Consider the following 19573-nt stretch of genomic DNA (forward strand, 5'->3'; position numbering starts at 1 on the left):
AAACTGCCAACGCTTGGATCATAAAGCAGTGTGACTATTCTACTCTTCTGGGAAAATCTGAAGGCACAAATAACATTCGTTCAACAAATATTTATTGTATGCACAAGGAAGGAAAAGTGATGCACACAAGGAAGGGGTGAGAGTGGAGGGAAGAGAGGTGAGCCGAGGGTGGAAATAATGACAAGGTGAGTCAAGTGCAGCCCTACTCCTCAGGAAGTCTGCATTTTAAGTGCAGAAATAACAAGTTCATAAGCGTTAAAATACAAGGTAAGACATGATAAATGTGATGGTGTGTATTTCTTACCAGCAGGAGGCGTATCATTGGGTGTTTGGAGGAGGCACAGAACACATACTGAGTGGAGGAGGGAAGTGGGTGAGAGGTGGGTTTTCGGAAGGCACAGGACGGCTTCCTTATGAAAGAAGTGTCATCTGAGCTCTAGCTGGAAGGATGGATAGGGCTTAAAAGGATCAAAGCAAGAAGCCGATCTGATTTGTGCCTCAAACCATCCTCAGTGATTCCCAAACTAAAAAGACAAGCCCTTACTGACTGGGATGGGCCAGTTTACCCTAGAGCAACAAGACCACCCAGAGAGCAGCTGATTTCTTTTAGATTACCTTGACCTGGGATGAATCTTAAGACAACCCATTTCCTGGCCAAGAATACTGGATACTCCTCTCTGCTTAAACTCAATGTTTAGGAAGTAATTTTGTTAAATACATATTTATATTCAAAAGCATAACTCCCAGCTTCCCGGTCTTGTTTCCTGGCCTCCATACAAGGTACTATTATTTTCTTGAAAAGGAAATTATTCCAGTGCCCTTGTCCAGGCTCCACTGACTCCTGTTTGCCCTCAATTTTCTTCCTCTTCTTGAAAGGACACCCACAGTTATAACTCACGCTGGTTCAGGACAGCACATGGGGTTTGATGTCGAAGCAGTTAAGGACGTGCTGGTGCTTCTGTTTAAACTGTGGGAACATGGTTTCTGAGCAAGAACACTTAAAATCTCACTTCCCTTGAGATCTGTCATCCATTAACAATTCAGCTGCAGGGTGAGGTTCATCTCATTTTAAAATGTAAGTCAAGAGCCTAAAATTGGTAATTGGGCATTTAATTGGGGATGTGAAGGCACTTACTGGATTTTTAACAACTTCAACAGGTAATGTTTAAGAACATTAAAAATTATGGCAATGATGAACCAGATGCAAATGGAAAGTGAATGAATGTGGGCACTATAATTTAACACATTGCTAACTAGTGTTTTGAGCTGAACATGTTGAGATTGGTTGGTTTTCTTCAATTTTCTCATATGCCAGGAATTATAAAAATATTTTACTTTTTAAGCTTGGCTTCCACTCTCACAAAACTCCACCTTAAAAGTGTTTGATTTGGGGTGCCTGGGTGGCTTAGTTGGTTAAATGTCTGCCCTTGGCTCAAGTCATGATCCCAAGGTCTGGGGTTTGAGCCCTGCATTGGGCTCTCTGCTCAGTGGGGAGTCTGTTTCTCCCTCTCTCTCTGTTCTCTCTCAAATAAATAAAATCTTAAAAAAAAAAAAGTGATTCAATTTAGTAGGTATATATTTGGTAAAATTTGTAATCAGTTTTGCTAGAGCCTGTAGGGAATACCAAGAAGTCTGAGCAATATGAACATGACATGGTTAAACAGCAGACAGCCTAGAAGAACCTGGTCACTCACTGGGGCATCTAGACAGTCAGCTAGGTGTCTGTCAATTGAATGGAATGGCCTTTTTATGATGATCTATAACCAAAGACCTCAAAGTCATTTATAATGACTGCCAGTGCCTGCTGACTCCTCACTTTTTTTTGAATTTCATTTTACTTTTTTAATTTTAAATAGGTAATAACATTCACATGATTCAAAAATAATATATTGAGGCATCTCACCTCCCACCTGTCGCCTTCCTTCTCATTCCTTCCCACCTCCTCTGCCCTTTTGTCTGAATCAAATCCAGGATTTGCTTTCTCCTCAGGAGGTGGTTTGATATCTGCTTAAATAGATTTATGTGAGCAATATAAAGTGATAAGGGAATGATTATACCTATGCCCATTCTTACTGAAAGGAAATGGCGAGCAAGAAGGGAAGATGACAGAGGTGCCCTGGTCTTAAAGTTCTCATTATGCCCGGTTTGGTCAGAACCACCACAGGCCGCAATGTTTCAACCAGTAAACACGAGGAAGACCCCTGAGAGTCTGTAAAAGAGTAAAGTACATGAACTCTAAAAAAAAGAAAAGAAAAGAAAAACAATGGTTTCATGAGGGCCGTTGTTACCTTCTGTTCGGGCTTTATGTGTAATGTGAATAGAAGTCTTCCTTAGAGGAGGAGGAGGAGGGGGAGGAAGAAAAGAAGGAGGAGGATGACAGAGTAAGAGCGAGGAGCTCTGCATTCTAATGCTTTCCCTGTAATCCATTTTGATGCTAGAATAAATACTTAGCATCAAGATATTATTGATCAATGACAACAAAATCTCTCGTCCTCTTCCTGTTCCCAACCGGCTCTCAGCTCTGGATCAATATTTCTTCTCATTCAGGCTCCATGGGCTCATTTGGTGCACTTTTACTTCCTTGCCTTAGTGCAAGATAACTGACTTTCAGGGTTGGTTTGATGGCAATTCTATTATAGTACTAAAGCAATTATTTTAAGAAGAGTTGAGGAAAAAAAGGAGAGGAACTGTACAAACAACTTGACAGAATCCATTTTCTTCCCCTCCTTTTATGTGCCTTGCCTCTCCACGCAGCCTTTCTTTCCCTGAGCTCCAGGCACTCTTCCTACAAAACAGAAACAGCATCTTGGTTGGCAGGAGCTGCCCCTGTGAACAATAAAAAGCCCAGCGAAGAGACGGATTCCCAAGCAACTGCAGTGCAGCTCCTGAGGGGTCAGGGGGGCAGTGAGCCCCCCGCTGGGGGTGTGTGGCAGGCCTGCTCCCAGCCAGCTACTGACCTGGGAGCAACACTTGTGTCACTCATTCCTTCTTCCTTTTTATCCTGTTGGCGTACACTCTCTCTTTTCACCCACTGAATGTTGACGTTTTCTACCACGAGCCTTGACAGCTATGCACTCTGAGGTGTGTCTGGCTGCCTTTTTGAGCGAGGGACCAGGAAATGACATAACTGAACTGACATGCAGCTTCTCTCATGTTCCAAACTGCCTTGTGCTAAAGGGTCCTGGGAAAACACTTAAACAACCAAACCAAACCAAACCATACCAGGAACCCAGACTTACTTACTAAGTCCTTGTATTGTTTAGTGTTCCCCAGGGAAACTCTAAGGAAGGCCTCCTCAGGGAGGCCTCAGCTAGGCATTTGCTTCTGAGATTGAAAAAAAAAAAAAAAAAAAAAAAAAAGCAGTGGCTAGAAACAGGATCACAGATTTTGAAGATTTCCTATAGAATGTCAAACCAAGTCCCAATCCCCCAGGGGTGCTATGATGCTTAGTTCCCTTCCACATGTTTACTTTGCTGCAGGCAAGACTGTGGTTTGTTCCAGTGAGGGCTTTGTGCTCAAGGTGCACAGAGGAGCACCTCTGAAGGACAGAAGAATTTCTGAAGGTCATAGCTGGGAAATGTGTAGGAAGTAAGTGGGCCACATCCCCAGCACTGGGACCTGTCATGTGGGTGCTGGGGATTTGGGCACAGTCTGTGAAAATGAGAGGTGAAGGCAGACACGAGGGCAAAAATCTGGAAGCAGCTATTAAAAATGACTAAATACAGATAAGTGGGTCATGTGTGAATCAATGATGAGGACATGTCATGAACCAAAAGATTATGATGAACCTAAGTCTGTGCAGCTCAGTCCTAACAAGAAAAGAAGAATGGGGAGCAGAGACAGCTGGAGAGCAGAAAATAGGACTCAGCATTGTGGGAAATTCCAGTTTTTGAGAGGTTAGAGGAGTCCCATTTCATAAGCTTTTTCACATTCATTCACTGGAAGGGTGTTTTCTCATTGCTTTGGGAATCCCCAAACCGGAGATACTGTGCAGATACTGTTCTATTGTTTTGAGATCATTGTTCTCAAGATCTTTCCCCTCCCCTATCTCCTACACTTTGCAGGTAAGGTTACCACCAGAGAGCAGTTCAGAGATCTGATCTTCTGGATTTTTCTGCAAATCTGACCAGGATAGTACAGTGGGCCTTCTGTGGGGGAAAGCTGAGGCTGTATTCAGCTTTGCGGGTCATTAATTCAACGGTAGGACTCAGAGACAGTAGTCTCTACATCTTCCTTGGAGATCTACGCCTTTTGGAATCTCTTCATTTTCTGCAGGCTCTGGTGGGTGGCCAGAGTTCCAGCCAGCAGACAGTTTACATTGGAATACTCCTGAAATTATGGCAGGAAAGCAAATCCCTGTTGAGGGAGTAGACTTCAGAAAAAAACTCAAGTCAATATTTGAGCCTCCATTCAAAATGTCATGAAAAGGCATCTAAACTTTTAGCAGGAAATAAGAAAAAATGTTAAGAACGACAAGTCAAACAACAGAAGTGACATTCACAACCTGAGCACATCTGAATACAGATATACAACTTACTCACGTTGCCCACTCAGAGCTACTCATGACATGAAGGCACCTGGGTACTATGGGAGTTGACCTGAGCTCCCTGAAGGCAGGCAGACAGGCCAGGGAACTACCTGGGGGCTATTCCCAGTATTGACATGGGCAAATTTTTCTTTTCTTTTTCTTTTTAAAAAAGATTGTATTTATTTATTTGACAGAGAGAGAGAGAGAGCATAAGCAGGGGGAGCTGCAGAGGGAGAGGGATCATGACCTGAGCCAAAGGCAGATGCTCAACTGACTGAGCTACACAGGTGCCCCATGGGCAAATTTTTCAAAGCTAATAATCTCGCTGGCACATTCAGACAGGATAATTGCAAAGTTAGCAGTAGGTAGAGTTTGGTCACCACCCTGGAGCTCAGCTACCAAATGAGTGGGAGAGAAGGAAGAATTGTGCCTATAGGGGCTGGTGGTCAGCTGGGAGGGATGTTGCACAGTGCAGATACATTATCATATCTCCATTAATAGGAAGGGTTAATTCCAATTTGCCCCAAATTGGCTGCCAGTGGCCTCCAGATGGAAAAGTACAAATCAGGATGTTAGTTTTCTCCTCTCCATACCTTGGTGGGGTCCTCCCCTCACTGTCTGATACATCTTAACCTATCTCCAGGGTAGGTTCCTACCTACAGTGGCCACTACCCATTATGCCTACCCTTCTTCCCTCTTGTGGGTGATTCATCATAAGAGGTGGGGGGTTCTCATATGTATTAGACCTGGCCCCAGCTTAACTAACCTTAAGACGACTGAACCCTTTGTCTTTGTCTCCTCCTCAGATCCAGCAGAAAAAGATCACCAACAACTACAGACCTGCCCTACCTGTTTCTAGAGCTCTACTTCTTGCCAAGCCTGCACTGACCTGCACCTATTCAGCTCTTTCACATGCCTCAGTGGGCTTTAGTTATTCTCTTCCAGTTCCCTAATTCACTCTTAGTCGTTTCCAGTAAAGCTTAAAAAAAAAAAAATAAATAAATAGAACCCTTATTCCCGACCTTCAACTTCTGACCTAACTAGTTCTTGCCCACCACCTCTCCACTATAAATTCAACCATTCATATGCTCCCTCATACATAATCAACTCCACTGGATAGATAATGTAAATGTATACACTGAAAAGCTATCAACATTTTTGAAACTTGCATATTCTTCAAGCCAGTAAGAATGAACATTTGAGCACTTCTAGAAACTGTTCCTGGGGAAATAACAGTGAATGTGAACAAAGTTTTAATTACATGGCTAAGTCATGGCGTTGGTTATAATGATGAAACACAGCTAATACCTTCAATTTCCCATAAGAAGGGATAGATTAAATAAGCTATGACATATTTTCATTTATTAAATATTATGCAACAATTATAATCCTATAATGTATTTCCTTAGAAAAGGAATGTATATAATGTATATAATGTATTTCCTTAGAAAAGGAAATTATGAAATTATATGAATAATTATCTCATACTTATAACATTGCATATATTCAATTATCTTAGAACATTGTATATATTCAATTATCTCATAACATTGTATATATTCAACTATATATACATATATATATAAATAAAAATATGCAGTGTTCCTCTGAGTGTTAGAACTGCAGCCCCCATTTTTTTCCTTCTTTGTATTTCCCTAATTTTCTATAGGCATCTATTATTTTTTAATACATTTTTTATTCTAGAATGAGTTAGGATTTACAGAAAAGTTGTGAAGAGAATACAGAATTCCTGTGCATTGCCACCCAGTTACACCTATTGTTAACATTTTACAGTAGGAAGGTACATTTGTTGAAACTAATGAATCCTATTGATACATTATTATTAAGACCGTACTTAGTTCATATTTCCTTAGTTTTTTACCTAATGTCCTTTTTTCCTTTCAATATGTATCAGGATACCACAAAAATTTATGTCATGGGCCATATGTAATGAATGAGGCCTCTAAGTCCTTCTACTGCCAAGGGTTTGCTTTAAGCAAACTATTTAGATAGGGGAACTCCTTGCTCCTGAGGTCTCCATGATGAGTACTTTTTTTTTCATGGTGAGTACTTTTAAAGGTTGCTATTAGATTTAAGATAAAAATTCCAAAACATGGAGTTTATTACAGAGAAATGACCCAATGCAATTGCCGGCCTGGAATCAGCCAGCGAAATCTCCATTGTGCTGTTTTGGTTTGGAGGGTTGACTCACTGACCAGTTATTTATTCTTCCATAGTGTCTAAATGCCCCTGGGATTCTTCTGTAAAAGCTAATGGAAATGTCAGACTATCCTCCTCAAGAAGAATGCCTTTTTAAAATATTTTGAATTGGAACTTTCCCACAACACAAGCTCTTAAAATAAATGGCAAATAAAAGAACAAAACAAGAAGCTATGCTTTAAAAGAGAGAAACGCAACTGAAACAAAACCAAAAATCCTGTCATATTAAAGGCTGTCTTCCCTCATCAAGAAGAAGTCATAGTCACTTTTTGGCATGTAACTGACTAGCTATCTCTGCTAAAAGGGAATGTCTTCTACAGAAGAAAAAGAAAAGGAAGGTCTCAGTAAACCACTGAAATTTAACGGATCCATCAGCCACTTGCATTCTGTAGAGTGAGGCTCGTAAACGAATCTACTCCCTATGAAAGGTATAGTAGAAAAAACTCAGAACAATTTCTAATGTCAAAAACATATTTACATCTTCAAATATAATTTTGAAAATTTTTGGTTAAAATAACCTGAAGGAATGGCTGCAAACAGCTCATGATTCCCATTTCCATTCATAATGGACATTCAGGAACAGAAGGTACTAAATACCTCCATTTCTGAATCAACGAATTTTCATTTTAAATTTCAGTGACACACTGAAGGAATTCTAGTTTGACCTGTTTCCCAAGGGAGAGTGATTCTAATACAGCTCCCCTTTCCAAAAGCAATAAAAAAAACCCAAGGGATTTTTTTTGGGGGGGGAAGTGACATCACCAAGAGGGTGACCCAGGTTGTTTCTACTTCACTCCTTACAAGAACAATTAACACCTATTCAAGAACAAGAAACCACTGACAGACGGTAGGGCATGGGGTGAGGCTGAGGCATCCCTTCCAGAGATCATGACAGAATGCAGAAGGGTAAAAGAAGTGGCTGCACATTGATCACACCGCCCACTTAGGCCAGTGCAGACCCACACAGAGGTCTCTGATTCCGCCAGTGGGAAAAGAGAACCCAGAGGGGCAAAAACCATCTCCCTTAGCGCTTCAGGTCACTTTGCAGAAGCCCCTACCCCGACCTTGCAGGGGAATCTGTGGGGCTCAACCACTGGGAACTGGACTGTGATGGACAGTGGGGAGGCGCTGGCAACAACCAGCACACAGATCTCAGTAGACTGAGTTCATACTTGCAGTGCCCAAGTAATAATTCCAAACATTGGTTTTGCTCATCTGCAGAACCAACTCTGGCCAGGGAACTTGGAGGAATGTAAGTCTGCCTGATTTAGATCCTCAAGAGAGGAGCTTTGCTGGTCCTAAAGCCTGGTTTGCTCATGCTCAGGCAAGGAGCTGAATCACATTCCCACCCACTGTAGAGAGTATATTCCACCCCATATGAGCAGGAGGGTTGGTGACAATTTCCAAAAGTAGAAGCAGTATGTTCCAGTGGCACTGAAGCCAACAGGTAGGTGGGCAAAGCCAGTACTAGGCGTGGAGTGTTCCTGGGTTATACACAGTCAAGAGTACTATTAATTCATAGCCAAGGCTGAGGGCAGCTTCTGGTCTCCCAATCTGACAGTCTGTTTGGGAAACATAGGGTAGTTTAGAGCAGCTAAGCAGCTTCCCAGCGCCCAGCAAGGTCACTGAGACATAGACACAGCTGCTGTCTTCCAACCCCATCTGACCAGAGTGGCTGGAGACTACTCCTAGAGGCTGTGTAGCTCAGCGGCACTCAAGTTGATACATGGGCAGAGCCAACAGTTTGCAGAGCAAAGCCAGTGGCCGTGATAGGCTGGGGATGTAGGTTGGCTTGGGGTACAGTTTGGCTTGAGTTAAGATAACAAAGATATTTACCAGATTTAGAGATGCTTCTGCTACACCCAGATGGGGGATTTAATTCATAGTCCCGCTCATTGCTGAACACAGCCTTTGGTCTGTCTGACCAGGAAACTCAGCCAGAGTGCACAGGAAGCTGTAGAGCCCATTCGACTGCCCTCCAGAAGGTGCTACTTGAACAGAGAGTACAGCCTTAGGCTTTTCCCATCTCTGCAGACTGTCCTCACCTGAACAGGGAATTCAGTGTACTCTCTGGACTTATTCAGGTCCCCAGATAGAGCTGTGAAGGCCCTGGGTCCCATCCTGCTGCCCTGCTGGGACAGAGAAGCTCATTCATAGTCCAATATTACTGAATACAGTACACAGTCCCAACCATCTAGTAAGCTTGACAAGAGAATCCAGGCAACTGGGGAGCACATCCTACAGACTCACTCCAGTAAGGAACCAGGCCAGTAGTCCTATCCAACTTTTCTCAGCCCCTGGCACAAGTCCCATCCTCATTTTCAGAGTTTGAACAGTTGTCAGAGACCCAAACAGATCATAGTATCAGGCCCCAGCTGCCCAAGGGCATTACCAGCAGGCACACCCAGAAACCCAAACTGAGGAAAATGGTAAAGAACTATCTCTGCCAGAGCAAACCTGTAAAGTCTCGAAGAGGCATCTTAAATGTGCAGATACTAATATGCAAGGAAGCAAGGATCATGAAAAATCAAGTAAATAGGGCACCATTAAGGGAAACTACTAAAGCTCCAAAAACTGACCTTAAAGAAATGAAGATGTCAGAAGAACTCAGACTAATCCTCTTAAGGAAGTTTAGTGAATTACTAGCAAACACAGACGACTAAACAAAATTAAAAAAAAAAAAAAAAAAGCATAAGCCAAGTAGGAAGATCAACAAGGAAATATCCACCATCAAAACCAACCAACTAATCAACAAACAGAAATCCTGGAGTTGAAACAATAATAAAAAAATATAATCAATAGAGAGTTTCAAAAGCAGACTTGACCATGCAGAATGACCTGGAGGAGACACTGGAAAGTACCTAATCAGAGGAACAAACAGATAAAACAATAAAGAAGGGTGAAGAAAGCTATGGGATTATGGGGGCACAATGAAAAGAAACAATATTTGCATTACGAGAACTCTAGAAAAGAGAAGAGAAAGAGACAAAGGACAGAAAAGTATAAAATTTAGAGCAATCATAGCTGAAAACTTCCTGAACCAAGGGTCAGAGAATGGCCTAAGACCTGGAATCCCAGTACAGCTCTGGTTCTTCTGGTTTTTCTACTCGTTAGAATAGTTTGACCTGTTAACCTACAAATAAATGACATTTTTCTGCCAGATATTATCTTGAGGTTTGCCTTCTCCCTAAAAATCCTCCCTATTCATTCAGTTTCGTCAAAGTGGATCTTTTCTAAACATTTCTGAACTTTGGGGTACCTGGCTAGCTCAGTCAGTAGAGCATGTGACTCTTGATCTCTGGGTCATCAGTCTGAGTCCCATGTTGTAGGTAGAGATTATTTAAAATAAAACGGTTAAAGTGGCAAAGAAAAAAATATCGTTGACCTTTAAGTATCTTTAGGGTGAAAAGGTCCCTAAAGAGCACTGGGTCCCGCCTATGACATCCATGTCACTTAAACTTACCTTGTGAAAGAAAATTCACTATCTCTTGTGGACAGATGCCTATTCATTCATTCCTGTACAGAAATAGATGAACATGAGTCTCAAGTCCCAGAAAATAAATCTAGCTTTGCTTTCATTTACTATCCTTAGGTACTTGAACTTAGTCTTCATGAATTTGCTCTCATTCAGGGTAAATATGCCTAGCTTCTTCATTTATGATGACACATTGCCTTGTTTCCTTACTTAACTGCTCTAATTTCTAACCTCTTCACCTAAACAAATCTCCTACAGGGTTAGGACAGTCTAGCACTTTTTGTGTATAACTTGTTGAATTTTCTCCTTGTCCCAATAGCTTAGTGTTCATAAAAAGGAGAAGGGAAGTTTGTCTTTGTTATTTGACTCTAAAATAATCTTCAATTGGTGCCAGTTTTTGGTATATAGCATAGTGGTTAAAACCCCTTTGCTTTGGAGACAGATTCAGCTCCAAGTCCCTGATCTGCTACTTCTTGTCTATATGACTTCAGCTGAGATACTTTATCTACAAAATAAAAATGATAATAGTAACTATAAATTTGAATTGTTATAAGAATCACAAATAATATAATGCATTTAATGACCTTTAGTACAGGGTCTGACATATATTAAACACTCAGTAAAAGTTGCTTATCATAATAATCATCTTTGGGAAATCTTTGATATCTAGAATTCATCAACAATTCAGATTAGATATTCTCACTATTTTATTCTGGAATTTTTGTGCTATTGTCCTATGGAATGCCAACAATTCAGTTCACCTTTATGATTGGTTATTTAACTTTAACCTTGAAATATTTATGCTTTGTCCAGCACTTCAAGCAGACTGAACTTACAATTGACTTTCAAAGTAACTCTACCATGATTACATCATTTTATTCTTTGCCACATGCATCTTAGCTAACTCCTGAGTTTAAAAAAAAAAAAAAATTACCAATAAAACAATTTGGAAGGACTTGCTTCAGGTCATGCAATTTTGTTAATAGATAAATATGGATTAAAAGCTGAGTTTCCCAAGTCCTCATCAAAAATGCCATGCTGTTTCTTGAATCCAAGTAGGTACTAGCTATACCCTCTGCTCCTCAAACCCTTCCCACAGAGGCAGCCAAACATGTACAGTGAAAACATGAAATTTCTTATGCTGGGTTTCTAAACAACTGACACAGAGCTACAGAATTTCATCTAGTTTCTACCCCACTCCATGTGATGTGATGTCAGAACTCAAAAGCATGAATGAGAACACATTCTGGCAGAAATGGGATTTTGCGTCTACAAATGTATAAGCTATCGACAGCCAAGGCCTCAGTGAAAAGCCTGCTAAACTATTAGGTTCAATATACCCCTTTTCTCTACTCTTTGGTGTGTTGTTTTCAATACAGTTTCTTTTTGTAAGTGTACTTTTTGCTAAAAGGTTGAGTTATGTACCCATCTGGATTTTTTCCTCAAAATCCGCAAAATGTGGAACCTGTTCATTTACTATCACTAGAAACCAACAAACACCAAACAACTGAACATTACTGGGAACATCTCATCACTAATAATTTTTGTATTCCATGGTTCAATTTCAAGCTCTCTCTTCATAGCTTAAATGAAAAGGATTATGCTTTGAAAGGAATTCACTCTCCTCATCTGAATTTAGTCCTCCTTCCTAGAATCTATATTTGGATTCAACAGTCAGTGGTCTGAAACATTAATGGGCTTTCCATTGAGCCATTACCCCTTCTCTCTTTTTGTTTTGCAAACAGGGCTTATTAAATTTTTGCTGTAGGCACCAGGAATGAAGAACAGTGAGAATGTGCTGATGTGAAAGGTTGCACTGAACTCAAGCAAGTCATTTCTGATTTGCCACAACTCTTCAGCAGTAAATGCCAAAAAAGCATGCTGTTTGGATGGCAAATATAAATTCCCATCACATAAAACATAATAAAGGAAAGCAAACCCACTCCTCTCCCTACACTCAGGGTTTAAGGCAGAGATGTCGACTAGATTTTTTCCATTAAGTATATTCAAATCATTGTGAAGAGCAAGTTATGCTATTAGTGTGGCTAGAGGCAAATCCTACCAGCAATGAAGGAAAGAAACTGGTGTATGTTTTAGGATACATGGTATTTCTTTCTTTTAGCTATTCTCTATTCTATTTTAAGCTTAGCTACACACACATACATTCTTAAGTTTATTAACACTGTTTAAAGACACACTACACAACTAAGTTTAATAACCATTCAAGTGAAGATATGGAAAGCAAAATCAATGTCTTTCTATTCCTCATGAATCACAGAAAAAGTCAACCAACTCCCAGGTCAAAATCATAGGTCTGCCCACACACTTTTACATATTGTTTCTCTGTAACCTGACTAAAATGACAGCAGAGGGATTTTGTTTTAAAGGCATAAAAGTATAGGTTTATGGGGAGTAGGACAGAATATAAACCAACCAAACTCTGCAAGCTAGAGAGCAAATGGATAGGTGGTTATTGACCTACGCAGACCCAAGAAAGCTGAAACCTAAGGCATGAGTGAGAAAAAAGCAGCCCGATTTATAGTACAGATTCTTCTCAAAGCTAACGATTTTAAGGCATCAGATACCTTTGAAATTAGAGGTGAAGATGGAGCTAAAATAGAAGGAGTGGTGAAAGACTAAGAAGCATCTAGAGGCCCTGTCCCCTTCTCTCCTTTTATAGATTGATGCCTGACTTTTCCCAATGCTCTCTGTACCAGACACAGTTAGGATGGGGGAAATGTATAAAAACAGATGCTATTGCTTTTTTTCTTCAAAGAGAACATTTATGGGGCGGTGCAGTTGTTTAAGTGTCTGACTCTTTGTTTCAGCTCAGGTCAAGAGATTGAGTCTTGCATGGGCTTTGCGCTTAGCATAGAGTCAACTTGAGATTCTCTCTCTCCCTGTGTCCCTCCCATGCATGCTCTCTCTTTCAAGTAAATAAATAAATCTAAGAGAGAGAGAGAGAGAGAGAGAACATCCATATACTTATGCTTATACCCTCACTCCTCTTTTCATACTTAGCATCCAGGACCCTGGTAGCCAGTCCATATCTTATAGGCAGAAGACTAGAAAATCCTTTTCTGGGGAATCTAACCTGGTTAAGAAGAATGCCATAAAGATGCTAACATCAGAGGTTCCCGCAACGAAACAGCACAGCCAGACAACCCTACAGGGAAGCCCACGTATAATAATGCCGAACCACATGCTCAAGGCTTCTCATAGGCTTTTAAGTCCCTCCTCTTAAATATGAGCATATAATCAAGGATCACTGAGCCAAATCTTTGGTATGAAAGTTAGAGACCCAAATAGACGATCAAAAGCAATTTGAAGAAAACAGGGATTATGCAGGAAAAAGAAAACTTAAACACAAAACTATCATTAATACCCTCAGAAAGGCAAAAGAAGATGATCTTTTGATACAAGAACAGGATACTATAAGATAGGAATATTCATAGAAGGAAAAGTGTGCTTGGATAGTGTGTGTGTGTGTGTGTGTGTGTGTGTGTATGAATTAAAATAAAAACTCAATTACTCAATCATAGAGTTAAAAGCTAAAGTTAAGGAAATCTACCTTCTCCCCTTGCAAATAAAACTGGAAGACAGGAAAGAAGTAAGCAGAAATTAGAGAAATAAATCCAGGACTGTCATATTGATCAGGGTCCTTTGCAGAGAACAGAATCCATGCTAGTTAAAGCAGAAATTATTTCTTACTATTTTTTACTTACTTACTAAGAAATTATTTCTTAATGACATCAACACTGGAAGTACTAAAGAGAGATTTGGGGTTGAACTTTTAGTATAATTCCTAAACTAAACCAGAGATGTAAGCCATCAAGAGAGTCACTACCACTTATAAGATAAGGAGACTATCTCACAAAGTGGCAAACTGCCATCCATATAGAAGCTGCCAAATTCAGAAGCATGTTATTGTTGTCCAGATCAGTGAGTCACAGCTATCGCTGTTGGCTCTAGAGCCAGGCTGTCACAATCCATATGACAAGGAAAAATGGATGGCAAGGTATCCTGCTTCTTGACCCTCACAGAGTAAATGACCAAGCACTGGAATGCCTATTACAGCTGTACCAGGGTAAAAAAGCCTCCATGACCATGCTTGCCAACAAAAGAGGAAGAAATGCACTTGAAGCTATACCACATTCAGAACACTAGCTGCAAGAGTCTGGAAAATATAGCATTTAGCTTTCCAGCTCTGTGGTACTCAAAGATGAACTAGAAGGAAGTTGGAATGGATGTGAGATAATGCACCATATCTATCATAATGTTCTCAACATCTGAATAACAAAGTCTCAAAAAGATAGGTAGATAGAGACAGAGAGAGATGGCATTGGGTGAAAGGGAGTCATGCAAGAAATAATTCAAGAAAACTGGAAGAAATGAATTTCAACAATGAAGGGGGCCACTGAATCCAACTACAATAGATGAAAAGAGGTCACACCTAGATATATTACTGCAAAATTTCAAAATACTGAGGGTTAAAAGAAGATCTTGCAAGCTTCCAGAAAGGCAGAAAATAAACATCATCATATAGAAAAGGTCAGAAATTTGATTCCTTTTGGATTTTTTAACCGCAATAGCGGAAGCTAGAAGGCAATGGAGCTCTACCTTCAAAATTTCAAAGGATAATCATGCCAACTTAGAATTTTATACCCAGCCAAGCCATCAGTCAAGTATCAGAGTAGAACTGCAACACTTGCAGGCAAGCAAGTTGTTTATGCCTAGTGTACTGTTGTCATATAACAGTATGAGGTATGAGATTCTGGTTTGAGCCTTATCCCAGGACCTCTCTTCACCGCTCTCCAGTGTTGAATCCTTCTTTCTTGTATCTCATGTTTTCACCTTGCCCAACAAGTTTCCTCTGTTCTTAAGGAGCTTCTTTTGGACACTCATAATAGAGCTCATAATACCTTCTGTGCATAGACACCTTTGGGCAGCATGTTCTTTAGGTGTCCAAATAAGGCCTAAAAACAAGTCTGGAGAAGAGACTGCTTCCATGATCATGGAGTCCTTCTAATAGGCTTACAGAAATTTCATTTTTAGGCAAAAGTGTGCCCAATTTTTAAAAATGATAGGATAATCAATTGAGAGTTTGAGTCCATATCTCATAGTGCTGTTGTCTCTGATGAATGAATGGGGGTCTAATTATACCTCGAACATCCTGTTTACATCCTGGAATGGTTAGCTTGTGTGTCAGTAGACAAAGAAAATGTTGAGGTTAGTAAAAGATCACTATCTCATTTTACATTAAACTTCACCATTCACTCATTCCCATCACCCATATCTGTCCATAAAGGACAGGGTCAGGAAAGATCCCTTTGGAAGTTCACTTAGAATCTCTTTGAATACTGTAATCTATATCATTTACCTAAATAGAGGAAAACTGATATTCTTTTTCACCCATCACTGGTATTAGCCTTGAGGGCACCCATATCTCCTTGATAGTTTAGGAAACATTAACTGGAAAAATATTTAGGCAAAACTCAATTTGTTATATATAACGATATATTTTATATATATATAAAATCTCCATACCAAATTAAAAGATAACTCTCATGAAACACTGTTCCTTCTCTTCTGACATCTCCATCATCAAACTTCTTCTAATGTCTCAAATATGCAATGTTACTTCCATTTCATGATCTTAGAATCATGAAATGATTCTAGAATGAACTTCCTGCCCCTTCACTTTGTTAACTGATTAATCCTTCTGAGGACAGCTTAAAAGTCACATGCTCATGACTCTTAGTACTTTTCTTTCTTGGCACCTACGTTAGTGTGTAACTGTGTATTTCTGAAGCTATTTGACTGTCGGTCCCCTTCTCTGCACAGAGGTCTTTATGCTCACTCATGTATTTGCAGTGTCTAACACAATGCAGACAGCCAACGTATACTTTATGCATAAATGAATTAATAAAAAAGAAGGAAAGAGGCATGGATAGAAAGGGAAGGAAAGCAAGGAAGGAAGGAGGGAGAGAAGATGGGAGGATGGAAGGATGGGAAAAGAAAGAAAAGCTCTAGGTACAAATCTTGAGTTTAGGTAGTAGTATTTACTTTTAAATTAATTTTCATTATTTATTTGTCTATCTAATTATCCATCTATCTCTTTTGCTTTGAAAATCTCAGAGGTTGGTGGAGGACACGGAAGATGAGCCAGATGTGTCTAACTCTGCTAACAGGAAAATAACTCTGGAAGGGAAGAAAACATGGAGTTGTATCCACAGGAATCTTAACCTGATTCTGGGCCAGCCGTACCCTTTGACTGAGAGTGTCTTTCCAAAGAGTCATGCAAAGGCCAGGGCCCCTAACACTCTATGTTGTCTTCTATGAGCATCTGAAGTAGACCGCCTGAGCAGGTATCTGACCCTACTTGTGCCCAGGTGTCACAGTGACAGCACTCACATCACAGTGCTCTGGGCTATGTGGCTCCCACCCTGGCTCCAGCTGGCCTACAGGCTACAAGGCTGCTGAGTCATCACACAACCTGGGAGAATAGCAAAGGCCAGGTACAGTGCTGCCAAGATGTCATGAAACAGGGGCTTGGAAAGAACTGGGAGAGAGCCAACTAGACCCTGCACATTCTCAACTACCAATTACTGTAACTGGAAATCCCACGTTCCCAAATAGAGAGCAGAATGAGTCTCATTTTCCACACTCTGATGCTCTGAAGAGCTCTCTGGGGAGACATTCAGAAAGGAGAGCCCAAGAATGGTACTGTCAACAGCCAATCCATGAGGGAGGTGTTGTGCGCCCAGCCCCTCAGGTTATGGTGTATTCAGTGCCCACCTGGATGGCCAGACGCTTTGTCCCTAAATAATTAATTTTGATCCAGTGATAGAAATGCATTCAGAGTCTGTGTTCTGACCCACCAGCTGACTGGTAGCTTAGGAACCACGAGCACTTAGAGTGTATTAATAACAACAACAAGAACTATAAAACCTTGATAGTACAAAATGTAGTATGTTAAAGGGGGAGTTGCGTTTTCCGATTATGACCCAAATCTTGTGGGGATTATTCACAACAATGAGGGCTGAGAGCAATACTCAATATCAGGTACTTCAATTTCCTATGTTCAAATGGGAATAAAATATACGCCCTGGCCCACTAACATTTTCCAGAAATTACAGAGCTAGAAAATAGGCTTCCTTCATAACATTCAAGTTTAAGATCGCAAATCTCAGAACATTTCAGAAACAGCTAGCTTTCAGTAAAATCTGAGTTTGAACTTTAGTCCAGTCATTTCTCTTTTGGGCAAGTGGCATTTTACAAAAAGACCATAAAATATAAAATAATGATAAAATAGAAATAGGAATAAAAATCACAGCCAAGAGTCATAAAAATATGCAAATAACATTAAAACAAGGAAAATGAAAAAGCACATGATATGTTAGACTCTAGGGTAAAGGAGCATGGGATCAGATTAAGTCACATTAGAGAATTTTGTCTCTGTTTTAGAAATTAAGTAGGAATATTATAATTAGGTTTGCATTTGAGAAATAAAAACATCCTGGTGGAGTTGAGGATTTCCCAAATGGAAAAGGACAGAAAACACCACGATGAGTTTTGAAAGTACCCCAGTGTTTTGTAAGAGAAGATTTGCAGGTCTAAAACAAATCGATGTAAAATGCCTAGGGTTCGGTAATTGGCTTAAATTTCAAAGGTGAAGAAATCAGAAGGCCAAGCCCAATTCTAAGATTTCTGGCTCAGGGAAAGTGATAGAAGGTGATGTTGTTGGTCATTCAAGACAGGAAGGCCAAGAGGTGCTATGTGGCACCTGGATTCAGGTCAAGTGGGAATACTCAACAGGTGGAGTGAGAAGACCAGGGACAGTCTGGGTAACTGGAGGAGAAACAGCACAGGCACCTCTCACAGGAACAGGAAAGTTAACGTTGGGTAGAAGAGCTCTATACAACAAAGAAAGCTGCAGGCCACCAAAGCTGTAGAACGCACTGTGCTTTTTCGACTACTCATTCATTATCTGAGAGTTGGCACTGCTCACATGGAAATTTTTGGGGAACTTACATGGCACAACTCTGCTCATGCCCCAGTGACTCCTCCTTAATAAGCAAGTGGGCAGGGACACACACCCCTCTTCACCCAGACTCAGGAACTCCTATTTGCACTGAAAAGGTAGCAGGTCTAAATCAGATGAAAAGCTGGTGTAGAACAGGACTTCCTGTTTCTGTAACTTCCTTGAAGCTTTAAAGTTTGGTATTCTAACTCTTCTTTTTATTTCATTCATTCATTCATTCATAATGGTCAGGAAAATCCTCCGACTTCTATCTCATATTCCACTGGCTTTATGATATAGGCTTTGAGCCTAACAGGCTGTTTTTCTCTATTTCTCATGAATTAGTTCTGACCCCTAAAATAAGATTCTAGTAACACCAGGTCAACATCTATTCACATTTCAATCACCAACCATGTCATGACCATTTAAATGTTTCCCAGAGATGTTTCCTCACGGAAACAAGTCTAATTTACAGTTGGTCAAAATAATGACTTTTTCCAGTATCAACACAGCAAAGGAACAAAGTACAGAATATGAAAGTGTCTGGATTCTCTCATTTTGAAATGATCACTTGATTGACTATAGCCAGGAAACTAGTTCAAAGTCACAGGAATTCCCACCTTACACTGTTTATCCCTTTCTATTTGTTCCATTACAAAAGATGGCTTTGACTCAGGATTGATGGAGGGAAGTGGGTGGGGGACTAAGTGATTCATATTTGAAGCACATTATATTTAATGTGCTTGCATTCCTTCTAGAATATCATTCTTCTGCTCTGATTTAAAACCACAGGCTTTAGGTTACTGGAATTCATGCCCAGTGAAAGGAAGAGGGTCCTAGGAGCTCTACTTCATTTTTCCTAAGAGCAGTGGTAGCACCCACCCACTCCTAACGCTATGTCCTTGTGTTGAACAAGCTGCCCATATGCCAGCTGATGCCTTGTAGAGGCCAGAAACACAGAATTGAGGTTACACCCATTCACACACAACGTATTCAAAGATAAGATTGAAAAAAAAAAAAAAGAAATTCTCAAGTGTGTGAGAGACAAAACAGAGTTTCAATTTATAGGTAAATGAGGACACTGAGAACTTCAGGAGTAGCAGGAGCATGGGTAGGGGAAGCAGTGAGCTGAAGGGAGGCCCCACCGCTCGTTAGCTGCTAACATGGACACATGCCTCACCTCTCTGGACAGCCGAGTCCTCAGTTGTAAATGAAGCAGTAAGTACACCTCTTTAGGACTGATGAGGGAGCAGAAGGCTAGTGGAGGACAAAGCACAAGCTGACATCATGCACCTCCCCTCCCCTGCTCCCCACTCCTGCTTTGTGT

General features: G+C 40.5%; 1 protein-coding gene across 14 annotated transcripts in view; it reads right to left on the bottom strand.

Moving 5' to 3' along the window:
- Positions 1-19573, bottom strand: part of STXBP6 (syntaxin binding protein 6) — a 239641-nt gene that overhangs the window by 75250 nt on the left and 144818 nt on the right. The window contains exon 1 of one of the 14 annotated variants that reach the window (XM_072838083.1): positions 10212-10259. The exons of the other annotated variants lie outside the window; for them this stretch is intronic. The gene's annotated coding sequence lies outside the window, so the exon portion shown is untranslated. Of the gene's footprint in view, positions 1-10211; positions 10260-19573 lie in introns of those variants that run through there. 14 annotated transcript variants of the gene reach the window in all.

This window comes from Canis lupus, chromosome 9, assembly GCF_048164855.1.
Source record: "Canis lupus baileyi chromosome 9, mCanLup2.hap1, whole genome shotgun sequence".
Taxonomy (NCBI): Eukaryota; Metazoa; Chordata; class Mammalia; order Carnivora; family Canidae; genus Canis; species Canis lupus.